The 19,252-nt window shown below is 33.5% G+C and overlaps 1 long non-coding RNA gene across 3 annotated transcripts; it reads right to left on the bottom strand.

Annotated features, from left to right (window-relative positions):
• Positions 1-1,339: 1,339 nt before the first annotated feature.
• LOC136063031 (uncharacterized) lies at positions 1,340-11,167 on the bottom strand. 3 transcript variants are annotated; one of them, XR_010624736.1, is made up of 4 exons: positions 9,134-11,167; positions 8,986-9,025; positions 7,439-8,896; positions 1,340-1,768 (listed from the first exon to the last, which is right to left on the bottom strand). It is a non-coding gene; the product is annotated as an uncharacterized LOC136063031 (long non-coding RNA). The 3 variants fall into 3 exon arrangements; XR_010624735.1 differs by having other exon boundaries at positions 7,439-9,025; XR_010624737.1 differs by lacking the exon at positions 9,134-11,167 and having other exon boundaries at positions 7,439-7,492; positions 7,576-9,123.
• Positions 11,168-19,252: the final 8,085 nt, after the last annotated feature.

The following is a 19,252-nucleotide window of genomic DNA, read 5'->3' as shown; positions in this document are numbered from 1 at the left end:
GTGCAAGTTGATGGCAATAGAAAAACGAAATAGGACAATCATGTTGAGCAGTGCTGGAGTTTATAAAAGCTGAACAAATGCAATTTAAAATACACACAATGCAAGCAGCAATTTTCATTTACAATTTTAATTTTAAAAACTTGGAACACATAATAACCTGACAAACAACAGTAAGTGAAGAGAAAATATACATATTCAGGCTCCAAATAAAGAGGATCAAATTGATCTAGAAAAGCAGACATCGATCAAAGTACATGCCTTAAAAAAATCTGCAAAGAAACAAAGTCTAAAAAAAAATTGAACATTGGACAAGATCATGTTCAAGGATAAAAATGTGAAATCGAAAGAGAATGATAATCAAAAGATATCTACACACTCTTGCTGCAAAAGTAAATCATAATTTTTCCTCCTGTAGACACATCATGATCAAAGTTTTTGAACTAGCAATAAATAGTAGGACATAATGAAACTCCAATGTTTAGCACAAACTAAAGAAACATTCAAGCAGAAAAATTAATCTTCACATATTGGTTAAAGAAAGATGAGATAAATTGATAAAAAGAGATCCACATTTAGAAATTCAAGACTTCAATGCACTCTGTTGTAAACTAAATCACCATTTTCCCTACTATAAAAACATCAAGATTGTAAATCACAATTTCCCCATCTGTAGACACATCAAGATTCAATCATTTTGACTACCAATAATTTGAAAGATATAATAAAACTCCAACTGCAGGCTGACAAAAATGACATTGACAATGAAATAGACAACAAATAGTAAGACTTCAATTAACAAAATGGAGTTGCAGGCCGACAAAAAAAAAAACACACAAGCGGAAACATTTTCATTAAGCTATTATGGAGAGAATAGTGAAATCAATTTATAAAGAGAGATTATTGCCTTAGGTCCTCATCAAACTCCATCCAAAGTAGGCACACCATACCTACACATATTAAACATATTAATTTAGCGGTAACAAAATCTTAAAAACCCTCCTATCCCAGAGCATGATCCAACAATACGAAAGAGAACTACACAACTTTGGAACCCAACCAACCTATAAAGTAGGTATAAGGAAGCATAGACCCAAACTTCTCTTGTATTTAAAAAAACAATAATTCTTATGGCATGCAGATCTTATCTTATATTGGCTGCCAACGACACTGATGAAAATTCAAAGCCCAACTCATGCAAATCACCACAGGAACTACCCACACTAATAAGAGGCATTACCACATAAGAATTAGATATCAGCTTGCCCAAATAAAATGACTAAAGTCAAATAAGAAAGCAGGACAAATGGACAAGAATTTCAATGGAACTTTCAAACCCTCGTTGAGTGAGACCGAAATTTATGTTCCTCAATGAAACCAAATCCAAAAAAAAGCATACATTGCCCAATATTAGAAAAAAATAGGGGAAATATCCTTATAATTCATATGATTGAAGGAGAGAAGAAAGAAAACAAGGGGAAATAAAAGATTGCTTATCGCCAAACTAAACTCGATCACTTAAGTTGCCATCAACAAGAAGAACAAGAAGCCTACTGCCAAATCAGACTCCACTGCTTAACCTGCAAAGTACCAAAAAAAAAAAATATATATATATATATATAACCTGCTTCCTTCATAGACACAATATGTCGAAAACCACGACGATTAGTTCCCCTTCAAGCCAAAAAAATCAACAGGAACAAGACAAGAAGACAGATGTAGGAACCTCACACCCTTGGTGGCATTGCCATTGACTTCCCACATGAGCAAACTGGAAAATACAGAATCGCAACTACACAGTTCAGGGCAACATTAAATTACATAATACCACTTAATAGCATGTTTCATTCAGAAGCAAAAAAAAAACCTAATCAACCTTAGGTCCACAGAAAGAAAACGCAGCACCCCTAGAATTAAATATACTCTAATAATGCAGCAAGGGAAGCACAAAATCCAAGCTAAAAAAAAAAAAACCAGCATTATTATTTTAGAAAAAATGATTTGAAGAGAGAAAAAAGTCATGCAAGTAGGTATAGGAGAATAAAGATCAAAAGTATAATCTAAAACACAGTGGCGAAAAGGTTATGATAAACAACAATAATCAATATAAAAAACTTTTTAACTCACAATAATGGGAAAAGTAGCAATATGAAATAATTGAGAAAACCAAAGAAAAGTGTGATGTCACTCCAACAATTTGTTTTCCTCAATCATAAATATCTTCATCCAATACTTATATCTACAAATTTTAGGATAAGAATAATGAAATACAGAGATAAGAGAGCTTAATTCCTTAGGTCCCCAACAAACTTTGTTTCCCAAGTAGGATACTAGATTGATTTAGAGAAGTCAATTTTGCCGCAACAAACACCTTAAAAAGCAGCCCAGCACCAAACTCTATATAAAAAAATTTTGGAAAAAAAAATACTGAATAGTATCATTTTTGGACAAACAGATTTTTAAAAGACTCTTAAGCAAAAAGAGGAATCAAGAAAAGGAAAGAGTTTGCTTATTGTTGCTGCAGTCACCACACCACAAACTCCGGTTCAATTATGTTAAAGTCCATATCACGATTCACCCTCACAAATTTACAAAACAAACATTGGCAGCTTATAAAGAAAGAATATTTTTCTTTAGTGAATTTGAGTCCAAAATAGCAAAACCTTTGGACTAACAATGGACTAGGCAGGATGTTGCCAGTATCTTCTCAATTTCAATGACAACAAAATCAATCAGCAACAATTCAAGATTACAAATTATGATGCAAATCCAGAGAGATAAGTTAATTCAAGAAAGCACACCTTATTCCCATCACTACAGGATAAAGAAAAATTTGAATTACTGTCCCATGACAGCCATATTAAGGACACAATCTCTGTTAAACTACATGTAATGGAAGTTTCAAAACCCCTATAAAACCAACATCTAAGAAAAGCTATCACATGCCCAAGTACTAAAAAGAAAGCAAGCAAAAAATTATCCCCATAATTCTTATGATTGTAGCAAAGATTAACAACGGACTAGGCTGGACATTCACAATATCTGCTAACTTTTGATGGCTACAAAATAATCAGCAACAATTCAAGATTATAATCTATATATTACTAAAAGCTGAAGCGTAGCATTTAATGTTGATACTCTCACGTTAAGCCACATCAGCAACCATGTAATTTCCATACTCTTTTTGTATTTTTCCAAAAAATTTAAAAAAGTTTTTACACCTTTTAAAATACTAATAATCTCCACCATAAATTTAAAATAGTTTTGATACATTTTAATTCCACCATAATCTTCACCATAAAGCCCACTTCTTATACATTTAATTCCACCATAAAGCCAAAACCCAAAGCCATTTCAACCTAGACCTTTTGTGAAACCCTTTTTGAAACACGATTACAAAATTTTTCTCACAAAACCTTTTCCTTGCCCTTCCCACATTTTCTTTCTCCACATTTTGTTCCTTTGAAACACAATTACAAAATTTTCCATGCAAAACCCTTTCCTTCCCCTTCCCCACGTTTTATTTTTCCATGTTTTGTTCCTTCCGACGTTTCTATTCTAAGGTTTCACATTTACTACACGGTTTCAGATTCCTTCCCCTTCTCCTTCCCCACGTTTTGTTTCTCCCAACCTTTCTGTTCTCCGGTTTCATATTTACTTCATGTTAGCCTTTCTGTCTTCCTTCCTTTCGGTCTTCCTCTCTTCCAAGTATATAAATACTGACATAAGCTAGATGATTCGATTGAGGTATTTCTAAATCCCAGTTTATAGTTTTGGATTTAATTCCTGCCAATATATAGCTCCTTTCATAAAAACAAGCGTATATTCATGGTAAACTAAAGACAATGTTCTGTCTATTAGTAGCTAAACCACTTCTTTCTTCTCTCTGTGTACGTTATTCTCCCTCTCTCCTCTGCTCCCTTTACTCTATTTCTTACGACAACTTTGAGACAATTTTTCCATACAAGTTATTTGCAAGCAAAGCCCCAAAAGCAAGAACATTGTCAGGCTAGCACCCACCTTCAACAGAATCCCACAACAGTAACACCACCGACACCACATCGATAAAGGTATTTTCTTATATACACAAATTTTGGCAATAATTATGATTTAGGTTTGATTGTTATGGGCTACTTAGTTTTGATTTACGTATCAGGCCTAGATTTGATTTTGATTAAGGTTTAAAATTTGAAATTGGTTTGAGAGAGTTAGAGAGATGAGAAAGAGAAGGTTTTGATTAAGGTTTAAAATTTAGAATTGGTTTTGATTTACGTAGACAGTTTTTATTGGTCTCCCTCAGCCCATGCCAAAAAACCCACATGGTTAGCCCCTCTCTTATTTCAATCAATTTGCTTTCCTCATCCTTTACGTTTATAATTATGTTCCTTTCACTTTTTAAATTTTATCTTTATATGCTAGAAATTTACATATTTCTTTAATATATTTTTTGAATAGCTTTTCGTTATTCAAATTTAATCTTCTCCAAACTATTAGAGTCTTTTTATTTGGACAAGTTTAGACACTAAAAAGAATCTTTCTCTTTTGACAAGTTCGGATGTAGCCTCTACCTCTCCATAGCAAATCTCTCTCCATCATTTTTGGGGTTTCTTATTAATGTGTGTTTCATCTATGTATTTTGTTATTGTTGATGGGATTTGAAAATATTCTTTTTGTTTATCTATTAAAGAATACAACTTTGTGTTTATTAAAATTATAAACTGTTGCTACTTATTGGGTTGTGCTCAATGCATTTTGTGATTTGTTGTTTAATCCTAGGCCCAAGGTGAACTCATCATCATCTCTCACCAAAGCCACTGCAAAGCTGAATAGAGGTAATCTAAGATAAACAAGTTGCTTTCTTTCTCTTTTGAAGTTACAATTTGGCAAAGGCATCCAAAAAATTTACAAAATAATTTATTAGATGTAGGAAGCCAATTGCTTGCAAGTGAGAGAGGCTACAATTTCAATGAATTTGTTCTAAAATATCAATCTCCACCTATTCCTATGACACGTATTTTGGTAGTAAACTTGGGACTGTTCCGCTTGACAATTAGAACATTAACAAATATGCTCTTTGTTCTATATGAGATATATACATGTTGATTGTCATATTTATGTAGACATGTACTTATGCATGTCTATGTGCTTTTGCTTTTGGAAAATTTTACATTTTTGAGGTCCTTGAGTAAAGGATCTATTATTTGTTTTTGTTTTTTGTTTTGGTTATGTGTATATGTGTGTTTTGATGTGCTAAGCATTCCAATTTTTGGTACTATTCAGTTTTGAGAGGTAGATGTTGAATTGTGTTTATGTTTTAGCAAATCTAACATTGATCATCTTGAATGTCATTTTATTTTATAGAAAAATTGAATTACCATAAAAGCGATGAATGTAGTAGACAAAAAATAAAATATAGAGGCCATCTATCTATTCATTGCATGTACTTGCTGTATTTATTTATTTATGTTTGTTGTTGCACATGATGAAGATGGGGTTGCATACTATTCTTGCTTTATTGATTTCTTTTTTTTGTCCCTTTTTTTTGTAATAAGCTTAATGTAATTTCTATATTTGAATTTTTTTTCTCCTTTGTTTTTATTAATTTTTTTATTTTATATGTTGTTTTTAATTAGCACCAAAAGAATGTACTACTATGTATGTACTTTACCAAAAGGTATAATTTGGTTCAATGAAAGAATTTTGATGGAATGTGAGCAAGCTATTGGGGGTTTAATACATAAATTTTGAAGTTAGAATAGTGTGTTGAATTTGGCAAATTTATGGTAATGGAATAGTGTGAAAATTTTAGAAACTTCTCTGTGCAGGCAAACAACTTGAGTCCAGAAATAAGGCCGTGAACATCTAGGTAGTCTCTTTGCATGTTTTTGTTTCAATTCTTTTCCTTCCTCTAATATAGTTTAGTTGTTTAATTTGTCAGTTGAAATTGAAATAAAAAATTTTCCTTTTTCTAGATGAAATTGTTTGAGTTTGTATTCTATCTATGATCGTGTTTAGTCTTTTTATGTGGGGACAATTTTGGGTTTTTTTTTTTTTTTTTTTTTTTGTCTTTTTATGTGGGGACAATTTTGGGTTTTTTTTTTTTTTTTTTTTTGAATTTGAATGATGTAGGGCCCTAAGTTGCCAATGGTTTCTACGATTTTGATGAGCACTTTTTGGGAAATCTAGGCTTTTACTTTGGTTAATTTTTTTTTTTTTTTTCATTTTTAATTTGAATTGTCATAATTCTCAACTAATAGCATCATTGAATTTTGTGCATTCATGTTCTCCTGTTTGAAAATGTAAAACACCCTATCTTCATCTTGCGTTTTTCAATTCGTAGCCTGTCATTAATATTGGGCTAGAATTTGTTGGTTTAGGCTTGGTTACATTTACATTTTTTAATCTTTTTCTCATGAGATGATAGGATATGAAAATGGGGTTATGTGCCTCTTGCAATATTTAAACATGTGTTGGAGGTTGTGTTCTATATAATTGCACGTTTTTGGTACATGATTTTTGTTCATATTCATTGCAGCATAATAGTTTCCAACTTTTTCCCCTCTCCAATCTTTAGTTCTTTGAGTTATTGTTCTTTTTGGTGAATAAATATCTTTGATATTGTTAGATCTTTCGCATGTGGTCTTCTAGGGTAAATATGAAGGTGAATTTTAATGATTCAAACAAATTTATTGATTTAAACTATGCAATTATATAAGTTAGATTTTATTTCTTTTTGTTGTCTTATGCTTCTTCTCCTCTTTTATATTTTTATTTTTTTTATTTTTAAAGAAAGTAAATACATGTGTAGGGTGGTATACCATTGTTTAACAATTTTTCTTTGGAGTAGCTTCGTGAATTTTGAAGGAGGAAGGTCGTGGATACTTTGCTAATGCTTGCTATATGTAGGGTTGAACTTGGACATTGATGCCGAAATATATCTGAGGAACTTCATCTTTTAGACTTATCAAATTTTTATGTCTCTCGTCTTTCGAATAATGATTCAAAGTAATTGTTTATTCAAGTAATTATAGGTAATTGTGATTTTAATGCTGAGTCCACTTGACACTTTTCTTAGTGTTCTTTGATTCAATGTTTCTGTGTTGCTCACAATATGGATGTTATGGAATCAATGATTCACTTATTTTGGGTTGGTACTATTTTTAGTTTAGAAAGAAAAGAAAAAGGTTTATGGGTTTTTATTTATGCAATTAGTATTTTATTTTATATTTTATTTGTAGTTTTCAATGCAACTAATATCAATTCAGAATACATACATGAAAGTGGAAATGGCAATGCTTGATGATCTTTTTTTTTTTTTTTTTTTTTAAAAATTTAATTCTCCCGTGTATCACACGGGTTAGCGACTAGTTATGATTAAAATCCATGGACGCAAGTTAATTCCAAGCACACATCATGCCAATCACAACAAGATAAAGCAAACCTGTATTATTGACTCTTCACATCCAGTTTCAAGTCACGATCTTTGTTAATCTATCTGCTCCACACAAATAAGATGCATTACCACTCTCAAATTGCAATGGCAGTTTCAAATCCTCTAGGAAACCAAGGTCATCATACCAACTAGTAGAGCAATAAAAGGCATTCAAAGAGCCCAAGTCATGCAAATCACCATAGGATCTGCCACACCTATAAAAGGCATTACCACATACAAATTAGATACAAGCTTGCCAAAATAGAATGACTAACGTCAAACAAGAATTACAAAGGAAGTTTCTAAACCTCGTTTAGTGAGACTGACTCAAGGAAACAAAATCCTAAAAAGTAGCATAAATGGCCCAAGTATAAGAAAGAATTAAAACAATTGGAAAAATATACTTATAATTTATATAATTGTAGAAGAGAATAAAGAAAGCAAGGGGGAAAGTAAAGATTGCTTTTCGCCAGACAAAACTCCATCGCTTAAGCTGCCAACAACAAGAAGAACAAGAAGCTTTAAGCTGCCAAGCCCCAAAAAAAATTTTAGTGAGAATTTCTCACATGCACCTAGAATTGCAAAAGTTGCAAAACGAATAGAAAAACTCATCCTTACAAGGAACATATTATTTTTTTAGCATTCAAAACAACCATTTTTAAACCTCTGCTCTTATCCAATATGACTGCCCAATGACAAAATTGATCTTAGGTTCTTAAAAGTTGAAATAAGTACATTTACCAAAAAAAGTTGTAATAAGTACATGTAGATAGCAGTTAGAAAAAGGGGTGGACAAAAATGTCGAGTAGTGCCAGGATTAGTTAAAACTGAACAAATGGAGCCTAAAAAACTCATAATGCAGGCACCAGTTTTTGTTTACAATGTTAATTTAAATTTAAAAACTCATAAATACCTACCAGCCAACAATACGGATTGTGCTCCTATACACAAGAACCAAATTGATCTAGAAAAACCAACTTCACCGAAACAAATAAATTGTACACAAATAGTATAGTATCACATTTAGCAGGAACACTATATTAAAGGAATTATAAGCAAAATGTAAAATTCACAACAGTAAGAATTCGAGAAAGATTTAAGACTTCTACATAAACTTGACTGCTCAAGTACAAAAAAGTCCAAGTCAGTTCCCCTCCTGCAGACAGATCAAAATAAATAATCAAACATTCTCCACATAAAAGAACAAAATGGACATCACCAACTTATAAAGAAGCATGTCATTCAGTGCTCAAGTATGAGTCCAGAACGGCAAAAACTTCAGATTGAAAATGGAGTTGGTTGGACATTGACAAGTATCCACCCACTCATTTTCTACAACTAAATAATCACTTAGCAATAATCTAAGGTTACAAATTATTAAACCTTTCCGAACGAATTAGCTGCTTCATAATCGTAACCTACGATGCAAACCTTTCAAACTTTTATCCAATGAACTATAATGCAAACCTAGAGACATAAGTTAGATCCATGTCAATTCTCAAAAACCCAACTCATAAAAATCTTCACAAGATGAAGCAAAAATCTGTATTATTTACCCTCAGCAACCATTTTAAGGTCACGAACTTTGATATTTACCTGCCGTATAACAATAAGAGGAATTACCATATTCAAAATTGAATGACCAAAAATTGAATGAGACAAGATAGAGGAACAAGAATTGCAAGGGAAATTTCAAACCCTTACCAGGTGAGACATTGAATTTGTAGCAATCCAGAAAACCAAAGCCTCCTGAGAAGAGCAATTATTAGGTCCAAAAATTAGAAAGAATAAAAACAAGCCAAAAAATGTATAGTTCTTATGATTGCAAGAGAGAAAAATGACGGCTGAGTAAAAGAGAGATTTGCATTAAGTATGAAGGTTTAGAGCTAAATCAATGAGAATAGTGAGGAAGGGAAGAATAGAGAGACAGAGAAAAGAATGGTTAAGGGCATTCACTTGTCTACCCCACACCTTAGCATATATTTATATCAGGGTTATAACAAGATTACAAAAATACCCTTATTAATATGCTAAAATAAACGACAACTAGAACTAAGCCTAACACATTAAATCAGACTTAGCCACTTTGCTGCTAAGCACCAAAAGTAAAATAAAAAAAGGTTCCTAAAGACATACACAAAACAATTAATTGAAGAACTATTCACTAGAATCCAACAATAATAAAGATAAATTGTTCTAACTTTGAAATCTCTTGTCTTCTCTATTGCCAAATATTTGTTGACAAGGTTATTGTTAAATATTTGGTCACAAGGATATCAATCATCAACAATAAAAGTTCACAAATCATGACCCAAATCCAGAATTATAATGTTAATTCTATGTAATTCCCAAAAAGTCCCAACTAATGCTAGGAAAAGAGAAAGCTGAACCTGTATTTTTTTCCCCTCTACAACCATATTCAGGTCACACAGTTATATTATTGCCCTGCACCAATAAGAGGCATTGCCAGATTAGCCTGTGAATTCATTATTAAGGTTGCAAACACAGAATGACCATAAATAAAATAACACATCAAGAAGAAGGGACAAGATTGAAATAGAAGTTTTAAACCCTCACTCAATGAGACTGGAATTTATAATCCTCCTAGGGAAGGCAGTCAAGTATAAGAAATAAGTAAAAAAAGAAACATTATAATCCTTCTTGAAAATGAAAACTATTCAGTCACAAACCCATGTATTAGACAGAATTAAACCAACAAAAAAAAAGAGTTTATCGCCAAACTCAGCAGCTGAAGCTGTGAAGCACGCAAAAAAAAAAAAATTCTTGCTTCCTGCATACAGACTGTGACAATCCAAACTAGAAATAGAGCTGCTAAAAAAAAAAACAACAATATTTCAGTAGAAACCGGAAATTATAAAGATAAATTATTCTAACTCTGAAAGCCCTCATCTTCTCTATTGCCAAATATTTTATGACAGCAATATCAATTTGCAACAATCCAAGTTCACAAATAATGACACAAATTAAGGAATATAATGTTAATTCCATGTAATTCCTAAAAAGTCCAACTAATCTAGGAGAAGAGAGCAGAACCTGTATTGTATTCCCTCTACAACCATATTCAAGTCACACATAATTATATTCTTGCCCCGATCCAATAAAAGGCATTGCCAAATTAGCTTGTGAATTCATTATTAAGGTTGCAAATGCAGAATGATCAAAAATTAAATAAGGCATCAAGAAAAGGAAAAAGGAATTGCAATATCAGTTTAAAACTCTCACTCAGTGAGACTGGAATTATAATCCTCCTAAGAAAGTCAGTCACAAACCTAAGTATTAGAAAGAATTAAAACAAGAAAAAACTATCCTTCAAACTCTTATCATTGAGCAGAAAAAATAATAATAAATAAAAAGGGAAAGGAAAGCCTACTGCCAAATCAGACTCCACTGCTTAACCTGCAAAGTACCAAAAAATATGTATATATAACCTGCTTCCTGCATAAACACTATAAGTCGCAAACCAAGATGATCAGTTCCATTTAACATGCCTTTAACCGAGGTGGCATTGGCATTGACTTCCCACATGAGCAAACTGGAAAATACAGAATCCTAACAACACAGTTTAGGACAACATTAAATTACATAATACTAGTTAAAGGCATGTTTCATTCAGAAGCAAAAAAAGAAAAACACCAAATCAACCTTAGGTCCGCAAGAAAATGCAGCACCCCTAGAATTAAATAAACTCTAATAATGCAGCCTGGGAAGCACAAAATCCAAGCTAGTAAAAAAAAATATAAATATAAAAAAAAAAAAAGGCATTATTATTTTAGGAAAAATGATTTGAAGAAAGAAAAAAGTCAGGCAAGTAGGTACAGGAGAATACAGATCAAAAGTATAATCTAAAACACGGGTAAAAAGGCTATGATAAACAAAAATAATCAATATAAAACACCTTTTAAGTCACAATAATGGGAAAAGTAGCAATAAGAAATAATTGAGAAAACGAAAGAAAAGTGTGATGTCACTCCAACAATTTGTTTTCCTCACTTATAAATATCTTAAGTAGGATACCAGATTGATTTAGAGAAGTCAATTCTGCTACACCGAATGCCTTAAAAACCAGCCAAGCACCAAAATCTACTTAAAAAAATTGAAAAAAGAAATACTGAATAGTATCATGTTTGGGAAAACAGTGTTTTAAAAGACTCACAAGCAAAAGGAGAAATCAAGAGAAGGGAAGAGTTTGCTTAATGTTGCAGTCACCACAGCACAAACTACTGCTCAAGTATGTTAAAGGCCAAATCACAACTTTCCCCTCCTGTAGACATATTGTTATCAATAACCCCAAACATCACCCTCACAAATTTTCATAACAAATATTGGCAGCTTATAAAGAAGAATATTGTTGTTTAGTGAATTTGAGTCCAAAATAGCAAAACCTTCGGACTAACAATGGACTAGGCAGGATACTGGTAGTATCATCTCATTTTCAATGACTACAAAATCAAATCAGCAACAATTCAAGATTACAAATTATGATGCAAATCCAAAGAGATAAGTTAATTCCAGAAAGCACATTAAATCAAACTAGAACTAACCCTAACACATAGCATAAATTATATTAGGGTTATAACATGATCAGCAAAATAAGAGGCACTGCTAGACTAGCTTGTGAATTCATTATTGATGTTGCAAACACAGAATGACCAAATATAAAATAACACATCAAGAAGAAGGGACAAGAATTGCAATAGAAGTTTTAAACCCTCACTCAGTGAGACTAGAATTTATAATCCTCCTAGGGAAGGCAGTCTCAGACCCAAGTATAAGAAAGAAAACAAGAAAAATATACCCTTCACACTCTTATCAATGTAGCAGGGGAAGAAAGAGGAGGAATGGAAAACCTATTGCCAAATCAGACTCCATTGCTTAACTACAAAGAACCAAAAAAAAAAAAAAAAAAATTAAAGAATCCTGCTTCCTGCAAAAACACAATAAGTGGCAAACCAAATTGGATATATGGTGCTACTAATATAGGATGACCAGTTCCACTTACAGCCAAAAAGACATCAACAAAAACAAAGACAAGAAGACAGATGTAGAAAGCTCACACCCTTGGTGGCATAGGCATTGACTTCCCGCGTGAGCCAACTGAAAAACAAAGAATCGCAACTACATAGTTCAGGGTAACTTTAAATTACAACATTAACACTAATAAAAAGCATGTTTCATTGAGAAGCAACAAAACCAAATCAACCTTAGGTAAAGAAAAGTCACCACGATCTTTGTTAATCAGAGGATTACCACTCTTAAATTGCAATGGAAGTTTCAAATCCTCTCGGAAACCATAGTTAAAGCCCAAGCCCTAACTGCACTTTTCCTTTGCTTTCCTTTGTTAACTCACTCATACCCAATTCTCCTATGGTAAGAAAAAACAATCACATGCCCTGGTATTAGAAAGAAAATAAACTAGCAAAACATTATTCCCATAATTCTCAAAAATTGTAGGAGAGAATTACAAAAACAGGAAGAAAAGTGAGCTTCTCGCCAAATCAAACTTCACCCAGCCCAGAAAAAAAATCTGCTTCCTACAGATATGTTAGGATTGAGACATGCACTCAAAACTGCAGAAGTAGCAAAACAACCGAACATCTCTCCTCTCTGCAAGATAAAACTTATACTTCAAAAGCAATAAGAGAAAAACAGAGAGATCACCTGAAAAAATAGAAAGAAAAAAGGAGGCCCAAAAAAAAAAAAAAAGTGTAGGAACTCAAGAAACATCACATCAGACCGCTTAATAGCTAGTATGCCCAAATTTGTGACTAGGCAAGTGACAAGAACTGTTGCATTTATTCTACACTAAGTATTAATGAGATTTCCCCAACAAAACGAAAGAGAATCAGCGCTAAAAGGAAATAGCAGTCCAAGACATGCCCATCATAAGTAGGAAAAGAAGGCCACCCAAAAAAAAAAAAAAAAAAAAAACACAGATTGCAGGACAATTTTGTTTTAAAAAAGAAAAAGAAAAAAAGGACAAAATTAGCAGTCCAAGACATGCCTGGAAAAGGAAAAACAACAAAAAAGGAAACAAACACAGAGACAAATAAGAAAAGCATAAGTATGAAATTCACTGACCCATATATAAGTTTATAACAGAATTTATGCTATACAAGTTTTTAACCTTTTACATACTTCTTTCAAAATTATTTTCTTTAAATTGCATTTCCCCACAATATCTCGGCAATGATTGTGATTATCGTATTTTTTGTTTTTTATTACGACTAAAAAAAAAAAAAAATTGACTATGTGAATATGGCATTTCAGTGGTTGAAATAATGGAACTCATTCTCCATGATCTTAAGAGTCAATGAGAATACATTTTTAACATTCTAGGATGAGGAAATCAATCAGCAATAACCCAAGATTACAAATTATGATGCAAATTCTCCATTTAATTCCCAGAAAGCTCAACTCATACCAATCACTACGGTATGTGATCTGCCCACACCAATAAAAGTCATTACTACATACGAATGAGATATAAGCTTGCCAAAACAGAATGACTAAAAATCAAAAAAGAAAGAGGGACAAGGGGACAAGAATTCCAATGGAATTTTCAAAACCTCGTTGAGTGTGATTGGAATTTATAAATGCATACATGTCAAAAGTATTAGAAAGAATTAGAACAAGTAGAAAAATATCCTTCCAATCATTTGATTGTAGGAGGGAATAAAGAGAACAAGGGAGAAAAAGAAAGCTTATCGACAAACCATACTCCACCACTTAAGCTGCCTGGCACCAAGAAAAAAAAATCTAGTAAGAATTTTTCATATGCACACAGAATTGCAATAGTTGCAATAACAACACGAAGAACTCTTCCTTACAAGGTAAATCTTATACATCTTTCTCATTCAAAACAACTATATTTAAAGCTGGCTGCTTTTATCCTATATGAATGCCCAATGATGATATTGATGACCTTAGGTTCTTAAAAGTAGTAAGAAGTGCAAGTAGACAGCAGTAAAAAAAAGGAACCACAACAAAAATACCAAGTAGTGCAGGGATTAATTAAAACCAAACAGATGAAGCCTGAAAAACACACAAGCACCAATTTTTGTTTACAATGTAAATTTAACTTTTAAACCCATCATTACCAGCCAGCTAACAATAAGGGATTCTGCTCATACAGACAAGAACCAAATCACTCAAGAAAAGCTAACTTCACAGAAATAAATGCCTTCATAGAATAGTATAGCATCACATTAGTGGGAACACTATATTAAAAGACTTATAAGCAAAATGTAAAATTTAAGACCCCCCCAAAAAAAAAAAAAGAGTTTCTTATAATTCTGACCTACACCAATAAGAAGCATTGCCAGATTAAGCTGTGAATTCGCTATTGAGGTTGCCAACACATAATGACCAAAAATAAAATAAGACAGCAAGATAAAGGGAGAAGAAATGCAATAGAAATTTCAAACCCTCACTTTGCAAGACTGGGAATTATAATCCTTCTCAAAAATGAAACCTAGGAAATTCAGTTACAAACCCATGTATTAGACAGAATTAAAACAAAAAAAAAAAAAAAAATGTATCCTTAAAATTCTTATGCTTTAAGGAGAGAAAAACAAAAGGAAAGAAAAAAAGTGTTTATCACCAACCATCTTAAGGTCACAAACTTTGTAATTTACCTGTCCCACAAAAATAAGAGGCATTACCATATTCAAATTAAACAAGACAAGAAAGAGGTACAAGAATTGCAAGGGAAATTTCAAACCCTCACTAGGTGAGACAGAATTTATAGCAGTCCTAAAAACCAAAGCCTGAGAAAAGTAGTTACAAGTCCATGAATTAGAAAATTAAGACAAGCCAAAAATTGTATAGTTCTTATGTTTGCAAGAGACTAAAGGACCAAAAAATAAATAAAAAATCTTGTAGACATATGAGGAATATATTTTTGTCATGCACTAAGAAAGCAAAACAACTAATAAAAAAAAAAACTTCAATATTTCAGTAGAAACCAACAATTAAATAGGTAAATTATTCTAACTCTGAAAGCCCTGGTCTTCTATTGCCAAATAGTTGATGATAGCGATATCAATCAGCAACAATCCAAATTCACAATATGACACAAATTAAGAAATACAATTTTAATTCCATGTAATTCCCAAAAAGTCCAACTAATCTAGGAGAAGAGAAAGCAGAACCTGTATTGTTCTCCCTCTACAACCATATTCAGGTCACACATAGTTATATTCTTGCCCCAATCCAATAAGAGGCATTGCCAGATTAGCCTGTGAATTCATTATTGAGGTTGCAAATGCAGGTTGAACAAAAATTTAAATAAGCCATCAAGAAAAAGGAACAAGAATTACAATAGAAGTTAAAAACCCTCACTCAATAAGACTGGATTTATAATCCTCCTATGAAAGCCAGTCACAGACCCAAGTATTAGAAAGAATTAAAACAACAAAGAATTATCCTTCAAACTCTTATCACTGTAGCAGAAATAAAATAAAAAGGGAGGAAAGGAAAGCCTATTGCCAAATCGGATTCTATTCCTTAACCTGCAAAGTACCAATATATATATATATATATAACCTGCTTCCTTCATAAACACAATAAGTAGCAAACCAAATTGGATATGGTGGAAGATCAGTTCCCCTTAAAGCCAAAAAAATCAATAGGAACAAGACAAGAAGACAGATGTAGGAACCTCACAACCTTGGTGGCGTTGGCATTGACTTCCCATGGAAAATACAGAATCGAACTTCACCCAAGGCCAAAAAAAAAAAAAAATCTGCTTCCTACAGATATGTTAGGATTGAGACATGCAAACTTATACTTCAAAAGCAATTTGAGAGAAAAACAGAGAGATCCTCCATATAAGTCTGAAACCCCTTGCAATTTCTTGAAAGAAACCCTAGGTCTTGAAAAAAAAAAAAAAAAAAAAAAAAAACCTAATTTGCAGGTATCAAACAAAATCATATCATTCAAAACGATCATGAAACTCAGAAAAGAAACCCTAATTTAAAGAAAACCTAGAAAATCGCCAGGTATTGAGGAAAAAAAAAGCCTATTTTAAGGAAAACCTGAACCTCTGAAAGCAATCATGGAAATCGTAATCGGTAACGAATAAAATTTAAATGCATAGAAGAAAATATTACCGTTAGAGACATTTAAGTAAGGAAAAAGAAGAAAAAAGCAAGTTATGAAAATATGAGGAGGGTTGGGTACTGGTGGGTGTATATAGGAAACAGAGACCAGCGTCGGGTTCTTATTACGCGTTTCCGACTCGGACTCGGACTCGTTCCCTTAAAATATTTATATATATATATATATTTTTTTTTTTTTTTACATTAGCTTAAATAATATTGATAAAATTTTTTTTTAAAAGGTTTTAATTTATAGGTCTGTTCTTATGATAGTTTTTCATCATCAGACCAAGACACCAATATTTTTGGTGTAGGCAGAAATTAAACTCTAAATCTCTTATTCAACCATAAAAATTTTACTAGTTAAGTTAGTTGGAACCCACACTTGTATTAAATTTTTAATTACTCTATGAATGCTACGAACATTTTATTAATAAACAAATTAAATTAGTGAGTACCAACCTACATATTATCTTGGCTTCTTTTTTGTTTTTAGTACTTGCCAAAAGAAACGTCTCCACTCATTTCATTCATTCAGTGCCTAAAGATTGTTTTAAAAAATATATTTTATAATAATATTGAATACATATTGTCAATGAAATAATATATCCAAGACCTAGCCAATGGCAATGTTAGTACAATTGGTGGACATGATGAGNCTCAAACGTCTTTCCTCCCTAGCAGTCTGACCATGTTTATCCATGCTAGTAAGGCTTTGTACTCGGCCTCATTGTTGGTGGCCGAGAATCCTAGTCGTAACAACTTTTCTATTATTAATTTCTCAGGTGTAATCAGTACAATCCCCACACCTGCTCCCTTTTGGTTGGAAGATCCATCCGTGTAGACTTGCCATGATAGGGCAGTAGTGACCGATGAGACTAGTGTACCTATGGTTGTGCTTTCCTCCTTGAGGACACCTTCAGCGAACTTTGCTACAAAGTCTGCTTGGACTTGGCCTTTTATGGCAGTCTGGGGCATGTACTTAACATCATAGGCCCCCCAACTTGGTCTCCCACTTAGCAATCTTGCCAGTATAATCGGATTTGCTCATTAGAGCCTGTAAGGGCAGCTGAGTAAGTACCACCACAATATGGGCTTGGAAGTAATAAAGGAGTTTCCTTATGGTGTGTGCAATGGCTAGTATTGCTTTTTCCAAGGGAAGATAGTGCATCTCAACCTCCTACAAGGATTTGCTAACATAATAAACGGGCCTCTAAACTTCGTCCTTGTTTCTGATTAGGACAAAGTTGATAGCATGTTTGGTGATTGCTAAGTATGCATACAATACTTCCACCTTATTAGGTTGGGAAAGTACCAGTAGATTGGATAAGTATTGTTTGAGATCCTCGAATGCCATTACGAACTCCTCGGTCCACTGAAAATCCTTCCACTTGTGCAGCAATTGGAAGAACAAACGACACATATCCGCAGACTGAGAGATGAACCTATTTAGAGCTGCTATCATCCCAATCAGCCTATGCACTTCCTTGGGATTTTGAGGAGGGTGCAAGCTACTAATGACCCTGATTTGCTCTGGATTAACTTTGATTCTGCGGTGGGTTATCAGGTACCCAGGAATTTACCCAAACTGACCCCAAAAGAGCACTTGGACGTGTTGAGGCATAGTTTATGTTTCCTTAGTGTTGAGAAATTTTCTCCCAGATCGCTAGGTGATTTTCTATCCTCTTGCTCTTCACTACCATATCATTGATGTATGCCTCCATGTTCCTTCCTATCCGCCTTTCATACATACGTGTTACCATTCTTTGATAAGTGGATCCTGCATTTTTGAGTCCGAAGGGCATCACCTAATAATAATAGTTTCCATTGGAGGTGCGAAAGGTTGTTTTCTCCTGGTCAGGTAATGATAGAGGTATCTGGTGGTAACATTGAAAGCCATCCAAAAAGCTCATTTGAGGATGTCCCACCGTGGTGTCCACAAGTTAGTCAATTCTAGGAATAGGGAAGGGGTCTTTTGGGCATGCCTTATTTAGGTCAGTGAAATCTACGCATACTCGCCACTTCTCGTTTTTCTTCTTAACCACTACTGTGTTAACCAGCCACTTAGCGTAGAAGATTTCCTCAATAGCTCCAGCCTAATTCAACTTGTTTACCTCTGTTCTAACTGCCTCGACGTGATCCTTGGATGACTGCCGAGGAGGCTATCTATGACATAAGGCCTTAGGATTTACGTTCAGTCAGTGGTAGGCTAACTCAGGATCAATTCCTGCCACGTCATAGGCATTTTAAGCAAAAATGTGTGCCTACTTAGGAACTCCGTTAGTTCTTCCTTCTCTACGAGCGGCAACTGTGTGCCTACTTAGAAATATTACTCCGGATCAAGCCATATCATTACCCTTTCCAATTCCTCAAATGACTCTCCTGGTGCCTCAATTTGCTACCCATTTGTAGCCTCCTTTAATTGTTATTGGATTGCATCCTTATTCATCGCGGTAGGGTCTAATGATTACCGTGTAATTGCTAACACTAGACATTGCTTGGCCATAGCCTAATTACCCATTAGCTCTTCCACCTTCCCGTGGGCAGGGTACTTGACCCTCAGGTGCATGGTTGAGGGAACAGCTCCCATGGCATGAAGCCAAGGTCTACTAAGGATAGCAGTGTACGAGGAGAACGCCTCTACCACTATGAAATTCACTTGGACTTCCATGTCTCCGACTTGTAAAAGGAGTTTGATCATTCC

The sequence above is a fragment of the Quercus suber genome, unplaced genomic scaffold, assembly GCF_002906115.3.
Source record: "Quercus suber isolate HL8 unplaced genomic scaffold, Cork oak 2.0 scaffold_478, whole genome shotgun sequence".
Taxonomy (NCBI): domain Eukaryota; kingdom Viridiplantae; phylum Streptophyta; class Magnoliopsida; order Fagales; family Fagaceae; genus Quercus; species Quercus suber.
Note: the sequence above shows the minus strand (reverse complement) of the source record. Positions and strands in the feature narration are given on the sequence as shown.